Source organism: Sceloporus occidentalis, unplaced genomic scaffold (assembly GCF_023333645.1).
Source record: "Sceloporus occidentalis isolate IW3139 unplaced genomic scaffold, rSceOcc1.0.p SCAF_111, whole genome shotgun sequence".
Classification (NCBI taxonomy): domain Eukaryota; kingdom Metazoa; phylum Chordata; class Lepidosauria; order Squamata; family Phrynosomatidae; genus Sceloporus; species Sceloporus occidentalis.
Genome location: NW_028317091.1, coordinates 1600001 through 1619404, shown reverse-complemented (window position 1 = coordinate 1619404; position 19404 = coordinate 1600001). Strand labels below are relative to the sequence as shown.

Genomic DNA, 19404 nt, shown 5'->3' with positions numbered 1-19404 from the left:
CATTTGACATACAAGAAAGAAGTCAAAAGCTTTATCAAAGAAGGGAAAAATCTTTTGTCATATTATTTCCCCTAGGCTCTGTCATCTGAAGGTTAAAGCTTAGGCCCACCAGTAAACATCAGAAAAAGCTGGCATGAAATCTGCCTATGACACCTGCCAAGCTCATAAGAAGTGCAATGGATGCTGTATGAATACATCCTAATTTGAAGCTGAACGCCTTTGGCTTTTTCATATTATCACTCTTATCGGTGTTGGGAGGAATACGGGCGTAGGCTGTGAAGTGCCATTTTCAAAGGTTGACATAAAAATGATATCTTCGCCCAACGTGGGGCTCGAACCCACGACCCTGAGGTTAAGAGTCTCAAGCTCTACCGACTGAGCTAGCCGGGCTGTGATATGTGCATGTTGATGACAGAATTGGGGCTACTATCAGTTGTTGCACTCAGCGCTATCTTACGAACGTTTAGAGAAATTGCCAGGACTCGAGATGGTCACCAGCTCCATTTGACATACAAGAAAGAAGTCAAAAGCTTTATCAAAGAAGGGAAAAATCTTTTGTCATATTATTTCCCCTAGGCTCTGTCATCTGAAGGTTAAAGCTTAGGCCCACCAGTAAACATCAGAAAAAGCTGGCATGAAATCTGCCTATGACACCTGCCAAGCTCATAAGAAGTGCAATGGATGCTGTATGAATACATCCTAATTTGAAGCTGAACGCCTTTGGCTTTTTCATATTATCACTCTTATCGGTGTTGGGAGGAATACGGGCGTAGGCTGTGAAGTGCAATTTTCAAAGGTTGACATAAAAATGATATCTTCACCCAACGTGGGGCTCGAACCCACGACCCTGAGATTAAGAGTCTCAAGCTCTACCGACTGAGCTAGCCGGGCTGCGATATGTGCATGTCGCTGACAGAATTGGGGCTATTATCACTTGTTGCACTCAGCACTATCTTACGAACGTTTAGAGAAATTGCCAGGACTCGAGATGGTCACCAGCTCCATTTGACATACAAGAAAGAAGTCAAAAGCTTTATCAAAGAAGGGAAAAATCTTTTGTCATATTATTTCCCCTAGGCTCTGTCATCTGAAGGTTAAAGCTTAGGCCCACCAGTAAACATCAGAAAAAGCTGGCATGAAATCTGCCTATGACACCTGCCAAGCTCATAAGAAGTGCAATGGATGCTGTATGAATACATCCTAATTTGAAGCTGAACGCCTTTGGCCTTTTCATATTATCACTCTTATCGGTGTTGGGAGGAATACGGGCGTAGGCTGTGAAGTGCCATTTTCAAAGGTTGACATAAAAATGATATCTTCGCCCAACGTGGGGCTCGAACCCACGACCCTGAGATTAAGAGTCTCATGCTCTACCGACTGAGCTAGCCGGGCTGTGATATGTGCATCTCGCTGACAGAATTGGGGCTACTATCACTTGTTGCACTCAGCGCTATCTTACGAACGTTTAGAGAAATTGCCAGGACTCGAGATGGTCACCAGCTCCATTTGACATACAAGAAAGAAGTCAAAAGCTTTATCAAAGAAGGGAAAAATCTTTTGTCATATTATTTCCCCTAGGCTCTGTCATCTGAAGGTTAAAGCTTAGGCCCACCAGTAAACATCAGAAATCTGCCTATGACACCTGCCAAGCTCATAAGAAGTGCAATGGATGCTGTATGAATAAATCCTAATTTGAAGCTGAACGCCTTTGGCTTTTTCATATTATCACTCTTATCGGTGTTGGGAGGAATACGGGCGTAGGCTGTGAAGTGCAATTTTCAAAGGTTGACATAAAAATGATATCTTTGCCCAACGTGGGGCTCGAACCCACGACCCTGAGGTTAAGAGTCTCAAGCTCTACCGACTGAGCTAGCCGGGCTGTGGTATGTGCATGTTGCTGACAGAATTGGGGCTACTATCACTTGTTGCACTCAGCGCTATCTTACGAACGTTTAGAGAAATTGCCAGGACTCGAGATGGTCACCAGCTCCATTTGACATACAAGAAAGAAGTCAAAAGCTTTATCAAAGAAGGGAAAAATCTTTTGTCATATTATTTCCCCTAGGCTCTGTCATCTGAAGGTTAAAGCTTAGGCCCACCAGTAAACATCAGAAAAAGCTGGCATGAAATCTGCCTATGACACCTGCCAAGCTCATAAGAAGTGCAATGGATGCTGTATGAATACATCCTAATTTGAAGCTGAACGCCTTTGGCTTTTTCATATTATCACTCTTATCGGTGTTGGGAGGAATACGGGCGTAGGCTGTGAAGTGCAATTTTCAAAGGTTGACATAAAAATGATAACTTCGCCCAACGTGGGGCTCGAACCCACGACCCTGAGATTAAGAGGCTCATGCTCTACCGACTGAGCTAGCCGGGCTATGATATGTGCATGTTGCGGACAGAATTGGGGCTACTATCACTTGTTGCACTCAGCGCTATCTTACGAACGTTTAGAGAAATTGCCAGGACTCGAGATGGTCACCAGCTCCATTTGACATACAAGAAAGAAGTCAAAAGCTTTATCAAAGAAGGGAAAAATCTTTTGTCATATTATTTCCCCTAGGCTCTGTCATCTGAAGGTTAAAGCTTAGGCCCACCAGTAAACATCAGAAAAAGCTGGCATGAAATCTGCCTATGACACCTGCCAAGCTCATAAGAAGTGCAATGGATGCTGTATGAATACATCCTAATTTGAAGCTGAACGCCTTTGGCTTTTTCATATTATCACTCTTATCGGTGTTGGGAGGAATACGGGCGTAGGCTGTGAAGTGCAATTTTCAAAGGTTGACATAAAAATGATATCTTCGCCCAACGTGGGGCTCGAACCCACGACCCTGAGATTAAGAGTCTCATGCTCTACCGACTGAGCTAGCCGGGCTATGATATGTGCATGTTGCGGACAGAATTGGGGCTACTATCACTTGTTGCACTCAGCGCTATCTTACGAACGTTTAGAGAAATTGCCAGGACTCGAGATGGTCACCAGCTCCATTTGACATACAAGAAAGAAGTCAAAAGCTTTATCAAAGAAGGGAAAAATCTTTTGTCATATTATTTCCCCTAGGCTCTGTCATCTGAAGGTTAAAGCTTAGGCCCACCAGTAAACATCAGAAAAAGCTGGCATGAAATCTGCCTATGACACCTGCCAAGCTCATAAGAAGTGCAATGGATGCTGTATGAATACATCCTAATTTGAAGCTGAACGCCTTTGGCTTTTTCATATTATCACTCTTATCGGTGTTGGGAGGAATACGGGCGTAGGCTGTGAAGTGCCATTTTCAAAGGTTGACATAAAAATGATATCTTCGCCCAACGTGGGGCTCGAACCCACGACCCTGAGATTAAGAGTGTCATGCTCTACCGACTGAGCTAGCCGGGCTGTGATACGTGCATGCTGCTGACAGAATTGGGGCTACTATCACTTGTTGCACTCAGCGCTATCTTACGAACGTTTAGAGAAATTGCCAGGACTCGAGATGGTCACCAGCTCCATTTGACATACAAGAAAGAAGTCAAAAGCTTTATCAAAGAAGGGAAAAATCTTTTGTCTTATTATTTCCCCTAGGCTCTGTCATCTGAAGGTTAAAGCTTAGGCCCACCAGTAAACATCAGAAAAAGCTGGCATGAAATCTGCCTATGACACCTGCCAAGCTCATAAGAAGTGCAATGGATGCTGTATGAATACATCCTAATTTGAAGCTGAACGCCTTTGGCTTTTTCATATTATCACTCTTATCGGTGTTGGGAGGAATACGGGCGTAGGCTGTGAAGTGCAATTTTCAAAGGTTGACATAAAAATGATATCTTCGCCCAACGTGGGGCTCGAACCCACGACCCTGAGATTAAGAGTCTCATGCTCTACCGACTGAGCTAGCCGGGCTGTGATATGTGCATGTTGCTGACAGAATTGGGGCTACTATCACTTGTTGCACTCAGCGCTATCTTACGAACGTTTAGAGAAATTGCCAGGACTCGAGATGGTCACCAGCTCCATTTGACATACAAGAAAGAAGTCAAAAGCTTTATCAAAGAAGGGAAAAATCTTTTGTCTTATTATTTCCCCTAGGCTCTGTCATCTGAAGGTTAAAGCTTAGGCCCACCAGTAAACATTAGAAAAAGCTGGCATGAAATCTGCCTATGACACCTGCCAAGCTCATAAGAAGTGCAATGGATGCTGTATGAATACATCCTAATTTGAAGCTGAACGCCTTTGGCTTTTTCATATTATCACTCTTATCGGTGTTGGGACGAATACGGGCGTAGGCTGTGAAGTGCAATTTTCAAAGGTTGACATAAAAATGACATCTTCGCCCAACGTGGGGCTCGAATCCACGACCCTGAGATTAAGAGTCTCATGCTCTACCGACTGAGCTAGCCGGGCTATGATATGTGCATGTTGCTGACAGAAATGGGGCTACTATCGTTTGTTGCACTCAGCGCTATCTTTCGAAAGTTTAGAGAAATTGCCAGGACTCGAGATGGTCACCAGCTCCATTTGACATACAAGAAAGAAGTCAAAAGCTTTATCAAAGAAGGGAAAAATCTTTTGTCATATTATTTCCCCTAGGCTCTGTCATCTGAAGGTTAAAGCTTAGGCCCACCAGTAAACATCAGAAAAAGCTGGCATGAAATCTGCCTATGACACCTGCCAAGCTCATAAGAAGTGCAATGGATGCTGTATGAATACATCCTAATTTGAAGCTGAACGCCTTTGGCTTTTTCATATTATCACTCTTATCGGTGTTGGGAGGAATACGGGCGTAGGCTGTGAAGTGCCATTTTCAAAGGTTGACATAAAAATGATATCTTCGCCCAACGTGGGGCTCGAACCCACGACCCTGAGATTAAGAGTCTCATGCTCTACCGACTGAGCTAGCCGGGCTGTGATATGCGCATGTTGCTGACAGAGTTGGGGCTACTATCACTTGTTGCACTCAGCGCTATCTTACGAACGTTTAGAGAAATTGCCAGAACTCGAGATGGTCACCAGCTCCATTTGACATACAAGAAAGAAGTCAAAAGCTTTATCAAAGAAGGGAAAAATCTTTTGTCATATTATTTCCCCTAGGCTCTGTCATCTGAAGGTTAAAGCTTAGGCCCACCAGTAAACATTAGAAAAAGCTGGCATGAAATCTGCCTATGACACCTGCCAAGCTCATAAGAAGTGCAATGGATGCTGTATGAATACATCCTAATTTGAAGCTGAACGCCTTTGGCTTTTTCATATTATCACTCTTATCGGTGTTGGGAGGAATACGGGCGTAGGCTGTGAAGTGCCATTTTCAAAGGTTGACATAAAAATGATATCTTCGCCCAACGTGGGGCTCGAACCCACGACCCTGAGATTAAGAGTCTCATGCTCTACCGACTGAGCTAGCCGGGCTGTGATATGTGCATCTCGCTGACAGAATTGGGGCTACTATCACTTGTTGCACTCAGCGCTATCTTACGAACGTTTAGAGAAATTGCCAGGACTCGAGATGGTCACCAGCTCCATTTGACATACAAGAAAGAAGTCAAAAGCTTTATCAAAGAAGGGAAAAATCTTTTGTCATATTATTTCCCCTAGGCTCTGTCATCTGAAGGTTAAAGTTTAGGCCCACCAGTAAACATTAGAAAAAGCTGGCATGAAATCTGCCTATGACACCTGCCAAGCTCATAAGAAGTGCAATGGATGCTGTATGAATACATCCTAATTTGAAGCTGAACGCCTTTGGCTTTTTCATATTATCACTCTTATCGGTGTTGGGAGGAATACGGGCGTAGGCTGTGAAGTGCAATTTTCAAAGGTTGACATAAAAATGATATCTTCGCCCAACGTGGGGCTCGAACCCACGACCCTGAGATTAAGAGTCTCATGCTCTACCGACTGAGCTAGCCGGGCTATGATATGCGCATGTTGCTGACAGAAATGGGGCTACTATCACTTGTTGCACTCAGCGCTATCTTACGAACGTTTAGAGAAATTGCCAGGACTCGAGATGGTCACCAGCTCCATTTGACATACAAGAAAGAAGTCAAAAGCTTTATCAAAGAAGGGAAAAATCTTTTGTCATATTATTTCCCCTAGGCTCTGTCATCTGAAGGTTAAAGCTTAGGCCCACCAGTAAACATCAGAAAAAGCTGGCATGAAATCTGCCTATGACACCTGCCAAGCTCATAAGAAGTGCAATGGATGCTGTATGAATACATCCTAATTTGAAGCTGAACGCCTTTGGCTTTTTCATATTATCACTCTTATCGGTGTTGGGAGGAATACGGGCGTAGACTGTGAAGTGCCATTTTCAAAGGTTGACATAAAAATGATATCTTCGCCCAACGTGGGGCTCGAACCCACGACCCTGAGATTAAGAGTCTCATGCTCTACCGACTGAGCTAGCCAGGCTGTGATATGTGCATGTTGCTGACAGAATTGGGGCTACTATCACTTGTTGCACTCAGCGCTATCTTACGAACGTTTAGAGAAATTGCCAGGACTCGAGATGGTCACCAGCTCCATTTGACATACAAGAAAGAAGTCAAAAGCTTTATCAAAGAAGGGAAAAATCTTTTGTCATATTATTTCCCCTAGGCTCTGTCATCTGAAGGTTAAAGCTTAGGCCCACCAGTAAACATCAGAAAAAGCTGGCATGAAATCTGCCTATGACACCTGCCAAGCTCATAAGAAGTGCAATGGATGCTGTATGAATACATCCTAATTTGAAGCTGAACGCCTTTGGCTTTTTCATATTATCACTCTTATCGGTGTTGGGAGGAATACGGGCGTAGGCTGTGAAGTGCCATTTTCAAAGGTTGACATAAAAATGATATCTTCGCCCAACGTGGGGCTCGAACCCACGACCCTGAGATTAAGAGTCTCATGGTCTACCGACTGAGCTAGCCGGGCTGTGATATGTGCATCTCGCTGACAGAATTGGGGCTACTATCACTTGTTGCACTCAGCGCTATCTTACGAACGTTTAGAGAAATTGCCAGGACTCGAGATGGTCACCAGCTCCATTTGACATACAAGAAAGAAGTCAAAAGCTTTATCAAAGAAGGGAAAAATCTTTTGTCATATTATTTCCCCTAGGCTCTGTCATCTGAAGGTTAAAGTTTAGGCCCACCAGTAAACATTAGAAAAAGCTGGCATGAAATCTGCCTATGACACCTGCCAAGCTCATAAGAAGTGCAATGGATGCTGTATGAATACATCCTAATTTGAAGCTGAACGCCTTTGGCTTTTTCATATTATCACTCTTATCGGTGTTGGGAGGAATACGGGCGTAGGCTGTGAAGTGCAATTTTCAAAGGTTGACATAAAAATGATATCTTCGCCCAACGTGGGGCTCGAACCCACGACCCTGAGATTAAGAGTCTCATGCTCTACCGACTGAGCTAGCCGGGCTATGATATGCGCATGTTGCTGACAGAAATGGGGCTACTATCACTTGTTGCACTCAGCGCTATCTTACGAACGTTTAGAGAAATTGCCAGGACTCGAGATGGTCACCAGCTCCATTTGACATACAAGAAAGAAGTCAAAAGCTTTATCAAAGAAGGGAAAAATCTTTTGTCATATTATTTCCCCTAGGCTCTGTCATCTGAAGGTTAAAGCTTAGGCCCACCAGTAAACATCAGAAAAAGCTGGCATGAAATCTGCCTATGACACCTGCCAAGCTCATAAGAAGTGCAATGGATGCTGTATGAATACATCCTAATTTGAAGCTGAACGCCTTTGGCTTTTTCATATTATCACTCTTATCGGTGTTGGGAGGAATACGGGCGTAGACTGTGAAGTGCCATTTTCAAAGGTTGACATAAAAATGATATCTTCGCCCAACGTGGGGCTCGAACCCACGACCCTGAGATTAAGAGTCTCATGCTCTACCGACTGAGCTAGCCAGGCTGTAATATGTGCATGTTGCTGACAGAATTGGGGCTACTATCACTTGTTGCACTCAGCGCTATCTTACGAACGTTTAGAGAAATTGCCAGGACTCGAGATGGTCACCAGCTCCATTTGACATACAAGAAAGAAGTCAAAAGCTTTATCAAAGAAGGGAAAAATCTTTTGTCATATTATTTCCCCTAGGCTCTGTCATCTGAAGGTTAAAGCTTAGGCCCACCAGTAAACATCAGAAAAAGCTGGCATGAAATCTGCCTATGACACCTGCCAAGCTCATAAGAAGTGCAATGGATGCTGTATGAATACATCCTAATTTGAAGCTGAACGCCTTTGGCTTTTTCATATTATCACTCTTATCGGTGTTGGGAGGAATACGGGCGTAGGCTGTGAAGTGCCATTTTCAAAGGTTGACATAAAAATGATATCTTCGCCCAACGTGGGGCTCGAACCCACGACCCTGAGATTAAGAGTGTCATGCTCTACCGACTGAGCTAGCCGGGCTGTGATACGTGCATGCTGCTGACAGAATTGGGGCTACTATCACTTGTTGCACTCAGCGCTATCTTACGAACGTTTAGAGAAATTGCCAGGACTCGAGATGGTCACCAGCTCCATTTGACATACAAGAAAGAAGTCAAAAGCTTTATCAAAGAAGGGAAAAATCTTTTGTCTTATTATTTCCCCTAGGCTCTGTCATCTGAAGGTTAAAGCTTAGGCCCACCAGTAAACATCAGAAAAAGCTGGCATGAAATCTGCCTATGACACCTGCCAAGCTCATAAGAAGTGCAATGGATGCTGTATGAATACATCCTAATTTGAAGCTGAACGCCTTTGGCTTTTTCATATTATCACTCTTATCGGTGTTGGGAGGAATACGGGCGTAGGCTGTGAAGTGCAATTTTCAAAGGTTGACATAAAAATGATATCTTCGCCCAACGTGGGGCTCGAACCCACGACCCTGAGATTAAGAGTCTCATGCTCTACCGACTGAGCTAGCCGGGCTGTGATATGTGCATGTTGCTGACAGAATTGGGGCTACTATCACTTGTTGCACTCAGCGCTATCTTACGAACGTTTAGAGAAATTGCCAGGACTCGAGATGGTCACCAGCTCCATTTGACATACAAGAAAGAAGTCAAAAGCTTTATCAAAGAAGGGAAAAATCTTTTGTCTTATTATTTCCCCTAGGCTCTGTCATCTGAAGGTTAAAGCTTAGGCCCACCAGTAAACATTAGAAAAAGCTGGCATGAAATCTGCCTATGACACCTGCCAAGCTCATAAGAAGTGCAATGGATGCTGTATGAATACATCCTAATTTGAAGCTGAACGCCTTTGGCTTTTTCATATTATCACTCTTATCGGTGTTGGGACGAATACGGGCGTAGGCTGTGAAGTGCAATTTTCAAAGGTTGACATAAAAATGACATCTTCGCCCAACGTGGGGCTCGAATCCACGACCCTGAGATTAAGAGTCTCATGCTCTACCGACTGAGCTAGCCGGGCTATGATATGTGCATGTTGCTGACAGAAATGGGGCTACTATCGTTTGTTGCACTCAGCGCTATCTTTCGAAAGTTTAGAGAAATTGCCAGGACTCGAGATGGTCACCAGCTCCATTTGACATACAAGAAAGAAGTCAAAAGGTTTATCAAAGAAGGGAAAAATCTTTTGTCATATTATTTCCCCTAGGCTCTGTCATCTGAAGGTTAAAGCTTAGGCCCACCAGTAAACATCAGAAAAAGCTGGCATGAAATCTGCCTATGACACCTGCCAAGCTCATAAGAAGTGCAATGGATGCTGTATGAATACATCCTAATTTGAAGCTGAACGCCTTTGGCTTTTTCATATTATCACTCTTATCGGTGTTGGGAGGAATACGGGCGTAGGCTGTGAAGTGCCATTTTCAAAGGTTGACATAAAAATGATATCTTCGCCCAACGTGGGGCTCGAACCCACGACCCTGAGATTAAGAGTCTCATGCTCTACTGACTGAGCTAGCCGGGCTGTGATATGTGCATGTTGCTGACAGAGTTGGGGCTACTATCACTTGTTGCACTCAGCGCTATCTTACGAACGTTTAGAGAAATTGCCAGAACTCGAGATGGTCACCAGCTCCATTTGACATACAAGAAAGAAGTCAAAAGCTTTATCAAAGAAGGGAAAAATCTTTTGTCATATTATTTCCCCTAGGCTCTGTCATCTGAAGGTTAAAGCTTAGGCCCACCAGTAAACATTAGAAAAAGCTGGCATGAAATCTGCCTATGACACCTGCCAAGCTCATAAGAAGTGCAATGGATGCTGTATGAATACATCCTAATTTGAAGCTGAACGCCTTTGGCTTTTTCATATTATCACTCTTATCGGTGTTGGGAGGAATACGGGCGTAGGCTGTGAAGTGCAATTTTCAAAGGTTGACATAAAAATGATATCTTCGGCCAACGTGGGGCTCGAACCCACGACCCTGAGATTAAGAGTCTCATGCTCTACCGACTCAGCTAGCGGGGCTGTGATATGTGCATGTTGCTGACAGAATTGGGGCTACTATCACTTGTTGCACTCAGCGCTATCTTACGAACGTTTAGAGAAATTGCCAGGACTCGAGATGGTCACCAGCTCCATTTGACATACAAGAAAGAAGTCAAAAGCTTTATCAAAGAAGGGAAAAATCTTTTGTCATATTATTTCCCCTAGGCTCTGTCATCTGAAGGTTAAAGCTTAGGCCCACCAGTAAACATCAGAAAAAGCTGGCATGAAATCTGCCTATGACACCTGCCAAGCTCATAAGAAGTGCAATGGATGCTGTATGAATACATCCTAATTTGAAGCTGAACGCCTTTGGCTTTTTCATATTATCACTCTTATCGGTGTTGGGAGGAATACGGGCGTAGGCTGTGAAGTGCCATTTTCAAAGGTTGACATAAAAATGATATCTTCGCCCAACGTGGGGCTCGAACCCACGACCCTGAGATTAAGAGTCTCATGCTCTACCGACTGAGCTAGCCGGGCTGTGATATGCGCATGTTGCTGACAGAGTTGGGGCTACTATCACTTGTTGCACTCAGCGCTATCTTACGAACGTTTAGAGAAATTGCCAGAACTCGAGATGGTCACCAGCTCCATTTGACATACAAGAAAGAAGTCAAAAGCTTTATCAAAGAAGGGAAAAATCTTTTGTCATATTATTTCCCCTAGGCTCTGTCATCTGAAGGTTAAAGCTTAGGCCCACCAGTAAACATTAGAAAAAGCTGGCATGAAATCTGCCTATGACACCTGCCAAGCTCATAAGAAGTGCAATGGATGCTGTATGAATACATCCTAATTTGAAGCTGAACGCCTTTGGCTTTTTCATATTATCACTCTTATCGGTGTTGGGAGGAATACGGGCGTAGGCTGTGAAGTGCCATTTTCAAAGGTTGACATAAAAATGATATCTTCGCCCAACGTGGGGCTCGAACCCACGACCCTGAGATTAAGAGTCTCATGCTCTACCGACTGAGCTAGCCGGGCTGTGATATGTGCATCTCGCTGACAGAATTGGGGCTACTATCACTTGTTGCACTCAGCGCTATCTTACGAACGTTTAGAGAAATTGCCAGGACTCGAGATGGTCACCAGCTCCATTTGACATACAAGAAAGAAGTCAAAAGCTTTATCAAAGAAGGGAAAAATCTTTTGTCATATTATTTCCCCTAGGCTCTGTCATCTGAAGGTTAAAGTTTAGGCCCACCAGTAAACATTAGAAAAAGCTGGCATGAAATCTGCCTATGACACCTGCCAAGCTCATAAGAAGTGCAATGGATGCTGTATGAATACATCCTAATTTGAAGCTGAACGCCTTTGGCTTTTTCATATTATCACTCTTATCGGTGTTGGGAGGAATACGGGCGTAGGCTGTGAAGTGCAATTTTCAAAGGTTGACATAAAAATGATATCTTCGCCCAACGTGGGGCTCGAACCCACGACCCTGAGATTAAGAGTCTCATGCTCTACCGACTGAGCTAGCCGGGCTATGATATGCGCATGTTGCTGACAGAAATGGGGCTACTATCACTTGTTGCACTCAGCGCTATCTTACGAACGTTTAGAGAAATTGCCAGGACTCGAGATGGTCACCAGCTCCATTTGACATACAAGAAAGAAGTCAAAAGCTTTATCAAAGAAGGGAAAAATCTTTTGTCATATTATTTCCCCTAGGCTCTGTCATCTGAAGGTTAAAGCTTAGGCCCACCAGTAAACATCAGAAAAAGCTGGCATGAAATCTGCCTATGACACCTGCCAAGCTCATAAGAAGTGCAATGGATGCTGTATGAATACATCCTAATTTGAAGCTGAACGCCTTTGGCTTTTTCATATTATCACTCTTATCGGTGTTGGGAGGAATACGGGCGTAGACTGTGAAGTGCCATTTTCAAAGGTTGACATAAAAATGATATCTTCGCCCAACGTGGGGCTCGAACCCACGACCCTGAGATTAAGAGTCTCATGCTCTACCGACTGAGCTAGCCAGGCTGTGATATGTGCATGTTGCTGACAGAATTGGGGCTACTATCACTTGTTGCACTCAGCGCTATCTTACGAACGTTTAGAGAAATTGCCAGGACTCGAGATGGTCACCAGCTCCATTTGACATACAAGAAAGAAGTCAAAAGCTTTATCAAAGAAGGGAAAAATCTTTTGTCATATTATTTCCCCTAGGCTCTGTCATCTGAAGGTTAAAGCTTAGGCCCACCAGTAAACATCAGAAAAAGCTGGCATGAAATCTGCCTATGACACCTGCCAAGCTCATAAGAAGTGCAATGGATGCTGTATGAATACATCCTAATTTGAAGCTGAACGCCTTTGGCTTTTTCATATTATCACTCTTATCGGTGTTGGGAGGAATACGGGCGTAGGCTGTGAAGTGCCATTTTCAAAGGTTGACATAAAAATGATATCTTCGCCCAACGTGGGGCTCGAACCCACGACCCTGAGATTAAGAGTCTCATGCTCTACCGACTGAGCTAGCCGGGCTGTGATATGTGCATCTCGCTGACAGAATTGGGGCTACTATCACTTGTTGCACTCAGCGCTATCTTACGAACGTTTAGAGAAATTGCCAGGACTCGAGATGGTCACCAGCTCCATTTGACATACAAGAAAGAAGTCAAAAGCTTTATCAAAGAAGGGAAAAATCTTTTGTCATATTATTTCCCCTAGGCTCTGTCATCTGAAGGTTAAAGCTTAGGCCCACCAGTAAACATCAGAAAAAGCTGGCATGAAATCTGCCTATGACACCTGCCAAGCTCATAAGAAGTGCAATGGATGCTGTATGAATACATCCTAATTTGAAGCTGAACGCCTTTGGCTTTTTCATATTATCACTCTTATCGGTGTTGGGAGGAATACGGGCGTAGGCTGTGAAGTGCAATTTTCAAAGGTTGACATAAAAATGATAACTTCGCCCAACGTGGGGCTCGAACCCACGACCCTGAGATTAAGAGGCTCATGCTCTACCGACTGAGCTAGCCGGGCTATGATATGTGCATGTTGCGGACAGAATTGGGGCTACTATCACTTGTTGCACTCAGCGCTATCTTACGAACGTTTAGAGAAATTGCCAGGACTCGAGATGGTCACCAGCTCCATTTGACATACAAGAAAGAAGTCAAAAGCTTTATCAAAGAAGGGAAAAATCTTTTGTCATATTATTTCCCCTAGGCTCTGTCATCTGAAGGTTAAAGCTTAGGCCCACCAGTAAACATCAGAAAAAGCTGGCATGAAATCTGCCTATGACACCTGCCAAGCTCATAAGAAGTGCAATGGATGCTGTATGAATACATCCTAATTTGAAGCTGAACGCCTTTGGCTTTTTCATATTATCACTCTTATCGGTGTTGGGAGGAATACGGGCGTAGGCTGTGAAGTGCCATTTTCAAAGGTTGACATAAAAATGATATCTTCGCCCAACGTGGGGCTCGAACCCACGACCCTGAGGTTAAGAGTCTCAAGCTCTACCGACTGAGCTAGCCGGGCTGTGATATGTGCATGTTGCTGACAGAATTGGGGCTACTATCAGTTGTTGCACTCAGCGCTATCTTACGAACGTTTAGAGAAATTGCCAGGACTCGAGATGGTCACCAGCTCCATTTGACATACAAGAAAGAAGTCAAAAGCTTTATCAAAGAAGGGAAAAATCTTTTGTCATATTATTTCCCCTAGGCTCTGTCATCTGAAGGTTAAAGCTTAGGCCCACCAGTAAACATCAGAAAAAGCTGGCATGAAATCTGCCTATGACACCTGCCAAGCTCATAAGAAGTGCAATGGATGCTGTATGAATACATCCTAATTTGAAGCTGAACGCCTTTGGCTTTTTCATATTATCACTCTTATCGGTGTTGGGAGGAATACGGGCGTAGGCTGTGAAGTGCAATTTTCAAAGGTTGACATAAAAATGATATCTTCGCCCAACGTGGGGCTCGAACCCACGACCCTGAGATTAAGAGTCTCATGCTCTACCGACTGAGCTAGCCGGGCTATGATATGTGCATGTTGCGGACAGAATTGGGGCTACTATCACTTGTTGCACTCAGCGCTATCTTACGAACGTTTAGAGAAATTGCCAGGACTCGAGATGGTCACCAGCTCCATTTGACATACAAGAAAGAAGTCAAAAGCTTTATCAAAGAAGGGAAAAATCTTTTGTCATATTATTTCCCCTAGGCTCTGTCATCTGAAGGTTAAAGCTTAGGCCCACCAGTAAACATCAGAAAAAGCTGGCATGAAATCTGCCTATGACACCTGCCAAGCTCATAAGAAGTGCAATGGATGCTGTATGAATAAATCCTAATTTGAAGCTGAACGCCTTTGGCTTTTTCATATTATCACTCTTATCGGTGTTGGGAGGAATACGGGCGTAGGCTGTGAAGTGCCATTTTCAAAGGTTGACATAAAAATGATATCTTCGCCCAACGTGGGGCTCGAACCCACGACCCTGAGATTAAGAGTCTCATGCTCTACCGACTGAGCTAGCCGGGCTGTGATATGTGCATGTCGCTGACAGAATTGGGGCTACTATCACTTGTTGCACTCAGCGCTATCTTACGAACGTTTAGAGAAATTGCCAGGACTCGAGATGGTCACCAGCTCCATTTGACATACAAGAAAGAAGTCAAAAGCTTTATCAAAGAAGGGAAAAATCTTTTGTCATATTATTTCCCCTAGGCTCTGTCATCTGAAGGTTAAAGCTTAGGCCCACCAGTAAACATCAGAAAAAGCTGGCATGAAATCTGCCTATGACACCTGCCAAGCTCATAAGAAGTGCAATGGATGCTGTATGAATACATCCTAATTTGAAGCTGAACGCCTTTGGCTTTTTCATATTATCACTCTTATCGGTGTTGGGAGGAATACGGGCGTAGGCTGTGAAGTGCCATTTTCAAAGGTTGACATAAAAATGATATCTTCGCCCAACGTGGGGCTCGAACCCACGACCCTGAGATTAAGAGTCTCATGCTCTACCGACTGAGCTAGCCGGGCTGTGATATGTGCATCTCGCTGACAGAATTGGGGCTACTATCACTTGTTGCACTCAGCGCTATCTTACGAACGTTTAGAGAAATTGCCAGGACTCGAGATGGTCACCAGCTCCATTTGACATACAAGAAAGAAGTCAAAAGCTTTATCAAAGAAGGGAAAAATCTTTTGTCATATTATTTCCCCTAGGCTCTGTCATCTGAAGGTTAAAGCTTAGGCCCACCAGTAAACATCAGAAAAAGCTGGCATGAAATCTGCCTATGACACCTGCCAAGCTCATAAGAAGTGCAATGGATGCTGTATGAATACATCCTAATTTGAAGCTGAACGCCTTTGGCTTTTTCATATTATCACTCTTATCGGTGTTGGGAGGAATACGGGCGTAGGCTGTGAAGTGCCATTTTCAAAGGTTGACATAAAAATGATATCTTCGCCCAACGTGGGGCTCGAACCCACGAACCTGAGATTAAGAGTCTCATACTCTACCGACTGAGCTAGCCGGGCTGTGATATGCGCATCTCGCTGACAGAATTGGGGCTACTATCACTTGTTGCACTCAGCGCTATCTTACGAACGTTTAGAGAAATTGCCAGGACTCGAGATGGTCACCAGCTCCATTTGACATACAAGAAAGAAGTCAAAAGCTTTATCAAAGAAGGGAAAAATCTTTTGTCATATTATTTCCCCTAGGCTCTGTCATCTGAAGGTTAAAGTTTAGGCCCACCAGTAAACATTAGAAAAAGCTGGCATGAAATCTGCCTATGACACCTGCCAAGCTCATAAGAAGTGCAATGGATGCTGTATGAATACATCCTAATTTGAAGCTGAACGCCTTTGGCTTTTTCATATTATCACTCTTATCGGTGTTGGGAGGAATACGGGCGTAGGCTGTGAAGTGCAATTTTCAAAGGTTGACATAAAAATGATATCTTCGCCCAACGTGGGGCTCGAACCCACGACCCTGAGATTAAGAGTCTCATGCTCTACCGACTGAGCTAGCCGGGCTATGATATGCGCATGTTGCTGACAGAAATGGGGCTACTATCACTTGTTGCACTCAGCGCTATCTTACGAACGTTTAGAGAAATTGCCAGGACTCGAGATGGTCACCAGCTCCATTTGACATACAAGAAAGAAGTCAAAAGCTTTATCAAAGAAGGGAAAAATCTTTTGTCATATTATTTCCCCTAGGCTCTGTCATCTGAAGGTTAAAGCTTAGGCCCACCAGTAAACATCAGAAAAAGCTGGCATGAAATCTGCCTATGACACCTGCCAAGCTCATAAGAAGTGCAATGGATGCTGTATGAATACATCCTAATTTGAAGCTGAACGCCTTTGGCTTTTTCATATTATCACTCTTATCGGTGTTGGGAGGAATACGGGCGTAGACTGTGAAGTGCCATTTTCAAAGGTTGACATAAAAATGATATCTTCGCCCAACGTGGGGCTCGAACCCACGACCCTGAGATTAAGAGTCTCATGCTCTACCGACTGAGCTAGCCAGGCTGTGATATGTGCATGTTGCTGACAGAATTGGGGCTACTATCACTTGTTGCACTCAGCGCTATCTTACGAACGTTTAGAGAAATTGCCAGGACTCGAGATGGTCACCAGCTCCATTTGACATACAAGAAAGAAGTCAAAAGCTTTATCAAAGAAGGGAAAAATCTTTTGTCATATTATTTCCCCTAGGCTCTGTCATCTGAAGGTTAAAGCTTAGGCCCACCAGTAAACATCAGAAAAAGCTGGCATGAAATCTGCCTATGACACCTGCCAAGCTCATAAGAAGTGCAATGGATGCTGTATGAATAAATCCTAATTTGAAGCTGAACGCCTTTGGCTTTTTCATATTATCACTCTTATCGGTGTTGGGAGGAATACGGGCGTAGGCTGTGAAGTGCCATTTTCAAAGGTTGACATAAAAATGATATCTTCGCCCAACGTGGGGCTCGAACCCACGACCCTGAGATTAAGAGTCTCATGCTCTACCGACTGAGCTAGCCGGGCTGTGATATGTGCATGTCGCTGACAGAATTGGGGCTACTATCACTTGTTGCACTCAGCGCTATCTTACGAACGTTTAGAGAAATTGCCAGGACTCGAGATGGTCACCAGCTCCATTTGACATACAAGAAAGAAGTCAAAAGCTTTATCAAAGAAGGGAAAAATCTTTTGTCATATTATTTCCCCTAGGCTCTGTCATCTGAAGGTTAAAGCTTAGGCCCACCAGTAAACATCAGAAAAAGCTGGCATGAAATCTGCCTATGACACCTGCCAAGCTCATAAGAAGTGCAATGGATGCTGTATGAATACATCCTAATTTGAAGCTGAACGCCTTTGGCTTTTTCATATTATCACTCTTATCGGTGTTGGGAGGAATACGGGCGTAGGCTGTGAAGTGCCATTTTCAAAGGTTGACATAAAAATGATATCTTCGCCCAACGTGGGGCTCGAACCCACGACCCTGAGATTAAGAGTCTCATGCTCTACCGACTGAGCTAGCCGGGCTGTGATATGTGCATCTCGCTGACAGAATTGGGGCTACTATCACTTGTTGCACTCAGCGCTATCTTACGAACGTTTAGAGAAATTGCCAGGACTCGAGATGGTCACCAGCTCCATTTGACATACAAGAAAGAAGTCAAAAGCTTTATCAAAGAAGGGAAAAATCTTTTGTCATATTATTTCCCCTAGGCTCTGTCATCTGAAGGTTAAAGCTTAGGCCCACCAGTAAACATCAGAAAAAGCTGGCATGAAATCTGCCTATGACACCTGCCAAGCTCATAAGAAGTGCAATGGATGCTGTATGAATACATCCTAATTTGAAGCTGAACGCCTTTGGCTTTTTCATATTATCACTCTTATCGGTGTTGGGAGGAATACGGGCGTAGGCTGTGAAGTGCCATTTTCAAAGGTTGACATAAAAATGATATCTTCGCCCAACGTGGGGCTCGAACCCACGACCCTGAGATTAAGAGTCTCATGCTCTACCGACTGAGCTAGCCGGGCTGTGATATGCGCATCTCGCTGACAGAATTGGGGCTACTATCACTTGTTGCACTCAGCGCTATCTTACGAACGTTTAGAGAAATTGCCAGGACTCGAGATGGTCACCAGCTCCATTTGACATACAAGAAAGAAGTCAAAAGCTTTATCAAAGAAGGGAAAAATCTTTTGTCATATTATTTCCCCTAGGCTCTGTCATCTGAAGGTTAAAGTTTAGGCCCACCAGTAAACATTAGAAAAAGCTGGCATGAAATCTGCCTATGACACCTGCCAAGCTCATAAGAAGTGCAATGGATGCTGTATGAATACATCCTAATTTGAAGCTGAACGCCTTTGGCTTTTTCATATTATCACTCTTATCGGTGTTGGGAGGAATACGGGCGTAGGCTGTGAAGTGCAATTTTCAAAGGTTGACATAAAAATGATATCTTCGCCCAACGTGGGGCTCGAACCCACGACCCTGAGATTAAGAGTCTCATGCTCTACCGACTGAGCTAGCCGGGCTATGATATGCGCATGTTGCTGACAGAAATGGGGCTACTATCACTTGTTGCACTCAGCGCTATCTTACGAACGTTTAGAGAAATTGCCAGGACTCGAGATGGTCACCAGCTCCATTTGACATACAAGAAAGAAGTCAAAAGCTTTATCAAAGAAGGGAAAAATCTTTTGTCATATTATTTCCCCTAGGCTCTGTCATCTGAAGGTTAAAGCTTAGGCCCACCAGTAAACATCAGAAAAAGCTGGCATGAAATCTGCCTATGACACCTGCCAAGCTCATAAGAAGTGCAATGGATGCTGTATGAATACATCCTAATTTGAAGCTGAACGCCTTTGGCTTTTTCATATTATCACTCTTATCGGTGTTGGGAGGAATACGGGCGTAGACTGTGAAGTGCCATTTTCAAAGGTTGACATAAAAATGATATCTTCGCCCAACGTGGGGCTCGAACCCACGACCCTGAGATTAAGAGTCTCATGCTCTACCGACTGAG

At 43.9% G+C, this 19404-nt stretch overlaps 36 non-coding genes across 36 annotated transcripts in view; all 36 read right to left on the bottom strand.

Moving 5' to 3' along the window:
* Positions 1-317: 317 nt before the first annotated feature.
* TRNAK-CUU (transfer RNA lysine (anticodon CUU)) lies at positions 318-390 on the bottom strand. The gene has a single exon. It is a non-coding gene; the product is annotated as a tRNA-Lys (tRNA).
* A 428-nt stretch (positions 391-818) lies between these two features.
* Positions 819-891, bottom strand: TRNAK-CUU (transfer RNA lysine (anticodon CUU)). Its single transcript has one exon. It is a non-coding gene; the product is annotated as a tRNA-Lys (tRNA).
* Positions 892-1319: 428 nt separating this feature from the next.
* Positions 1320-1392, bottom strand: TRNAK-CUU (transfer RNA lysine (anticodon CUU)). The gene has a single exon. It is a non-coding gene; the product is annotated as a tRNA-Lys (tRNA).
* A 414-nt stretch (positions 1393-1806) lies between these two features.
* Positions 1807-1879, bottom strand: TRNAK-CUU (transfer RNA lysine (anticodon CUU)). Its single transcript has one exon. It is a non-coding gene; the product is annotated as a tRNA-Lys (tRNA).
* Positions 1880-2307: 428 nt separating this feature from the next.
* Positions 2308-2380, bottom strand: TRNAK-CUU (transfer RNA lysine (anticodon CUU)). The gene has a single exon. It is a non-coding gene; the product is annotated as a tRNA-Lys (tRNA).
* A 428-nt stretch (positions 2381-2808) lies between these two features.
* On the bottom strand, positions 2809-2881 carry TRNAK-CUU (transfer RNA lysine (anticodon CUU)). Its single transcript has one exon. It is a non-coding gene; the product is annotated as a tRNA-Lys (tRNA).
* Positions 2882-3810: 929 nt separating this feature from the next.
* On the bottom strand, positions 3811-3883 carry TRNAK-CUU (transfer RNA lysine (anticodon CUU)). The gene has a single exon. It is a non-coding gene; the product is annotated as a tRNA-Lys (tRNA).
* Positions 3884-4311: 428 nt separating this feature from the next.
* Positions 4312-4384, bottom strand: TRNAK-CUU (transfer RNA lysine (anticodon CUU)). Its single transcript has one exon. It is a non-coding gene; the product is annotated as a tRNA-Lys (tRNA).
* A 428-nt stretch (positions 4385-4812) lies between these two features.
* TRNAK-CUU (transfer RNA lysine (anticodon CUU)) lies at positions 4813-4885 on the bottom strand. The gene has a single exon. It is a non-coding gene; the product is annotated as a tRNA-Lys (tRNA).
* Positions 4886-5313: 428 nt separating this feature from the next.
* On the bottom strand, positions 5314-5386 carry TRNAK-CUU (transfer RNA lysine (anticodon CUU)). The gene has a single exon. It is a non-coding gene; the product is annotated as a tRNA-Lys (tRNA).
* A 428-nt stretch (positions 5387-5814) lies between these two features.
* TRNAK-CUU (transfer RNA lysine (anticodon CUU)) lies at positions 5815-5887 on the bottom strand. Its single transcript has one exon. It is a non-coding gene; the product is annotated as a tRNA-Lys (tRNA).
* Positions 5888-6315: 428 nt separating this feature from the next.
* Positions 6316-6388, bottom strand: TRNAK-CUU (transfer RNA lysine (anticodon CUU)). The gene has a single exon. It is a non-coding gene; the product is annotated as a tRNA-Lys (tRNA).
* Positions 6389-6816: 428 nt separating this feature from the next.
* On the bottom strand, positions 6817-6889 carry TRNAK-CUU (transfer RNA lysine (anticodon CUU)). The gene has a single exon. It is a non-coding gene; the product is annotated as a tRNA-Lys (tRNA).
* Positions 6890-7317: 428 nt separating this feature from the next.
* Positions 7318-7390, bottom strand: TRNAK-CUU (transfer RNA lysine (anticodon CUU)). Its single transcript has one exon. It is a non-coding gene; the product is annotated as a tRNA-Lys (tRNA).
* A 428-nt stretch (positions 7391-7818) lies between these two features.
* On the bottom strand, positions 7819-7891 carry TRNAK-CUU (transfer RNA lysine (anticodon CUU)). The gene has a single exon. It is a non-coding gene; the product is annotated as a tRNA-Lys (tRNA).
* Positions 7892-8820: 929 nt separating this feature from the next.
* On the bottom strand, positions 8821-8893 carry TRNAK-CUU (transfer RNA lysine (anticodon CUU)). The gene has a single exon. It is a non-coding gene; the product is annotated as a tRNA-Lys (tRNA).
* Positions 8894-9321: 428 nt separating this feature from the next.
* Positions 9322-9394, bottom strand: TRNAK-CUU (transfer RNA lysine (anticodon CUU)). The gene has a single exon. It is a non-coding gene; the product is annotated as a tRNA-Lys (tRNA).
* Positions 9395-9822: 428 nt separating this feature from the next.
* Positions 9823-9895, bottom strand: TRNAK-CUU (transfer RNA lysine (anticodon CUU)). The gene has a single exon. It is a non-coding gene; the product is annotated as a tRNA-Lys (tRNA).
* Positions 9896-10824: 929 nt separating this feature from the next.
* TRNAK-CUU (transfer RNA lysine (anticodon CUU)) lies at positions 10825-10897 on the bottom strand. The gene has a single exon. It is a non-coding gene; the product is annotated as a tRNA-Lys (tRNA).
* Positions 10898-11325: 428 nt separating this feature from the next.
* Positions 11326-11398, bottom strand: TRNAK-CUU (transfer RNA lysine (anticodon CUU)). The gene has a single exon. It is a non-coding gene; the product is annotated as a tRNA-Lys (tRNA).
* A 428-nt stretch (positions 11399-11826) lies between these two features.
* TRNAK-CUU (transfer RNA lysine (anticodon CUU)) lies at positions 11827-11899 on the bottom strand. The gene has a single exon. It is a non-coding gene; the product is annotated as a tRNA-Lys (tRNA).
* Positions 11900-12327: 428 nt separating this feature from the next.
* TRNAK-CUU (transfer RNA lysine (anticodon CUU)) lies at positions 12328-12400 on the bottom strand. Its single transcript has one exon. It is a non-coding gene; the product is annotated as a tRNA-Lys (tRNA).
* A 428-nt stretch (positions 12401-12828) lies between these two features.
* TRNAK-CUU (transfer RNA lysine (anticodon CUU)) lies at positions 12829-12901 on the bottom strand. The gene has a single exon. It is a non-coding gene; the product is annotated as a tRNA-Lys (tRNA).
* A 428-nt stretch (positions 12902-13329) lies between these two features.
* On the bottom strand, positions 13330-13402 carry TRNAK-CUU (transfer RNA lysine (anticodon CUU)). Its single transcript has one exon. It is a non-coding gene; the product is annotated as a tRNA-Lys (tRNA).
* A 428-nt stretch (positions 13403-13830) lies between these two features.
* On the bottom strand, positions 13831-13903 carry TRNAK-CUU (transfer RNA lysine (anticodon CUU)). The gene has a single exon. It is a non-coding gene; the product is annotated as a tRNA-Lys (tRNA).
* A 428-nt stretch (positions 13904-14331) lies between these two features.
* Positions 14332-14404, bottom strand: TRNAK-CUU (transfer RNA lysine (anticodon CUU)). The gene has a single exon. It is a non-coding gene; the product is annotated as a tRNA-Lys (tRNA).
* A 428-nt stretch (positions 14405-14832) lies between these two features.
* On the bottom strand, positions 14833-14905 carry TRNAK-CUU (transfer RNA lysine (anticodon CUU)). Its single transcript has one exon. It is a non-coding gene; the product is annotated as a tRNA-Lys (tRNA).
* A 428-nt stretch (positions 14906-15333) lies between these two features.
* TRNAK-CUU (transfer RNA lysine (anticodon CUU)) lies at positions 15334-15406 on the bottom strand. Its single transcript has one exon. It is a non-coding gene; the product is annotated as a tRNA-Lys (tRNA).
* A 428-nt stretch (positions 15407-15834) lies between these two features.
* On the bottom strand, positions 15835-15907 carry TRNAK-CUU (transfer RNA lysine (anticodon CUU)). Its single transcript has one exon. It is a non-coding gene; the product is annotated as a tRNA-Lys (tRNA).
* A 428-nt stretch (positions 15908-16335) lies between these two features.
* TRNAK-CUU (transfer RNA lysine (anticodon CUU)) lies at positions 16336-16408 on the bottom strand. The gene has a single exon. It is a non-coding gene; the product is annotated as a tRNA-Lys (tRNA).
* A 428-nt stretch (positions 16409-16836) lies between these two features.
* Positions 16837-16909, bottom strand: TRNAK-CUU (transfer RNA lysine (anticodon CUU)). The gene has a single exon. It is a non-coding gene; the product is annotated as a tRNA-Lys (tRNA).
* A 428-nt stretch (positions 16910-17337) lies between these two features.
* Positions 17338-17410, bottom strand: TRNAK-CUU (transfer RNA lysine (anticodon CUU)). The gene has a single exon. It is a non-coding gene; the product is annotated as a tRNA-Lys (tRNA).
* A 428-nt stretch (positions 17411-17838) lies between these two features.
* On the bottom strand, positions 17839-17911 carry TRNAK-CUU (transfer RNA lysine (anticodon CUU)). The gene has a single exon. It is a non-coding gene; the product is annotated as a tRNA-Lys (tRNA).
* A 428-nt stretch (positions 17912-18339) lies between these two features.
* TRNAK-CUU (transfer RNA lysine (anticodon CUU)) lies at positions 18340-18412 on the bottom strand. The gene has a single exon. It is a non-coding gene; the product is annotated as a tRNA-Lys (tRNA).
* A 428-nt stretch (positions 18413-18840) lies between these two features.
* On the bottom strand, positions 18841-18913 carry TRNAK-CUU (transfer RNA lysine (anticodon CUU)). Its single transcript has one exon. It is a non-coding gene; the product is annotated as a tRNA-Lys (tRNA).
* A 428-nt stretch (positions 18914-19341) lies between these two features.
* TRNAK-CUU (transfer RNA lysine (anticodon CUU)) overlaps positions 19342-19404 on the bottom strand; it is a 73-nt gene continuing 10 nt past the window's right edge. Inside the window, exon 1 of the tRNA in view lies at positions 19342-19404. This exon is cut by the window's right edge and continues 10 nt beyond it. This is a non-coding gene — a tRNA (tRNA-Lys).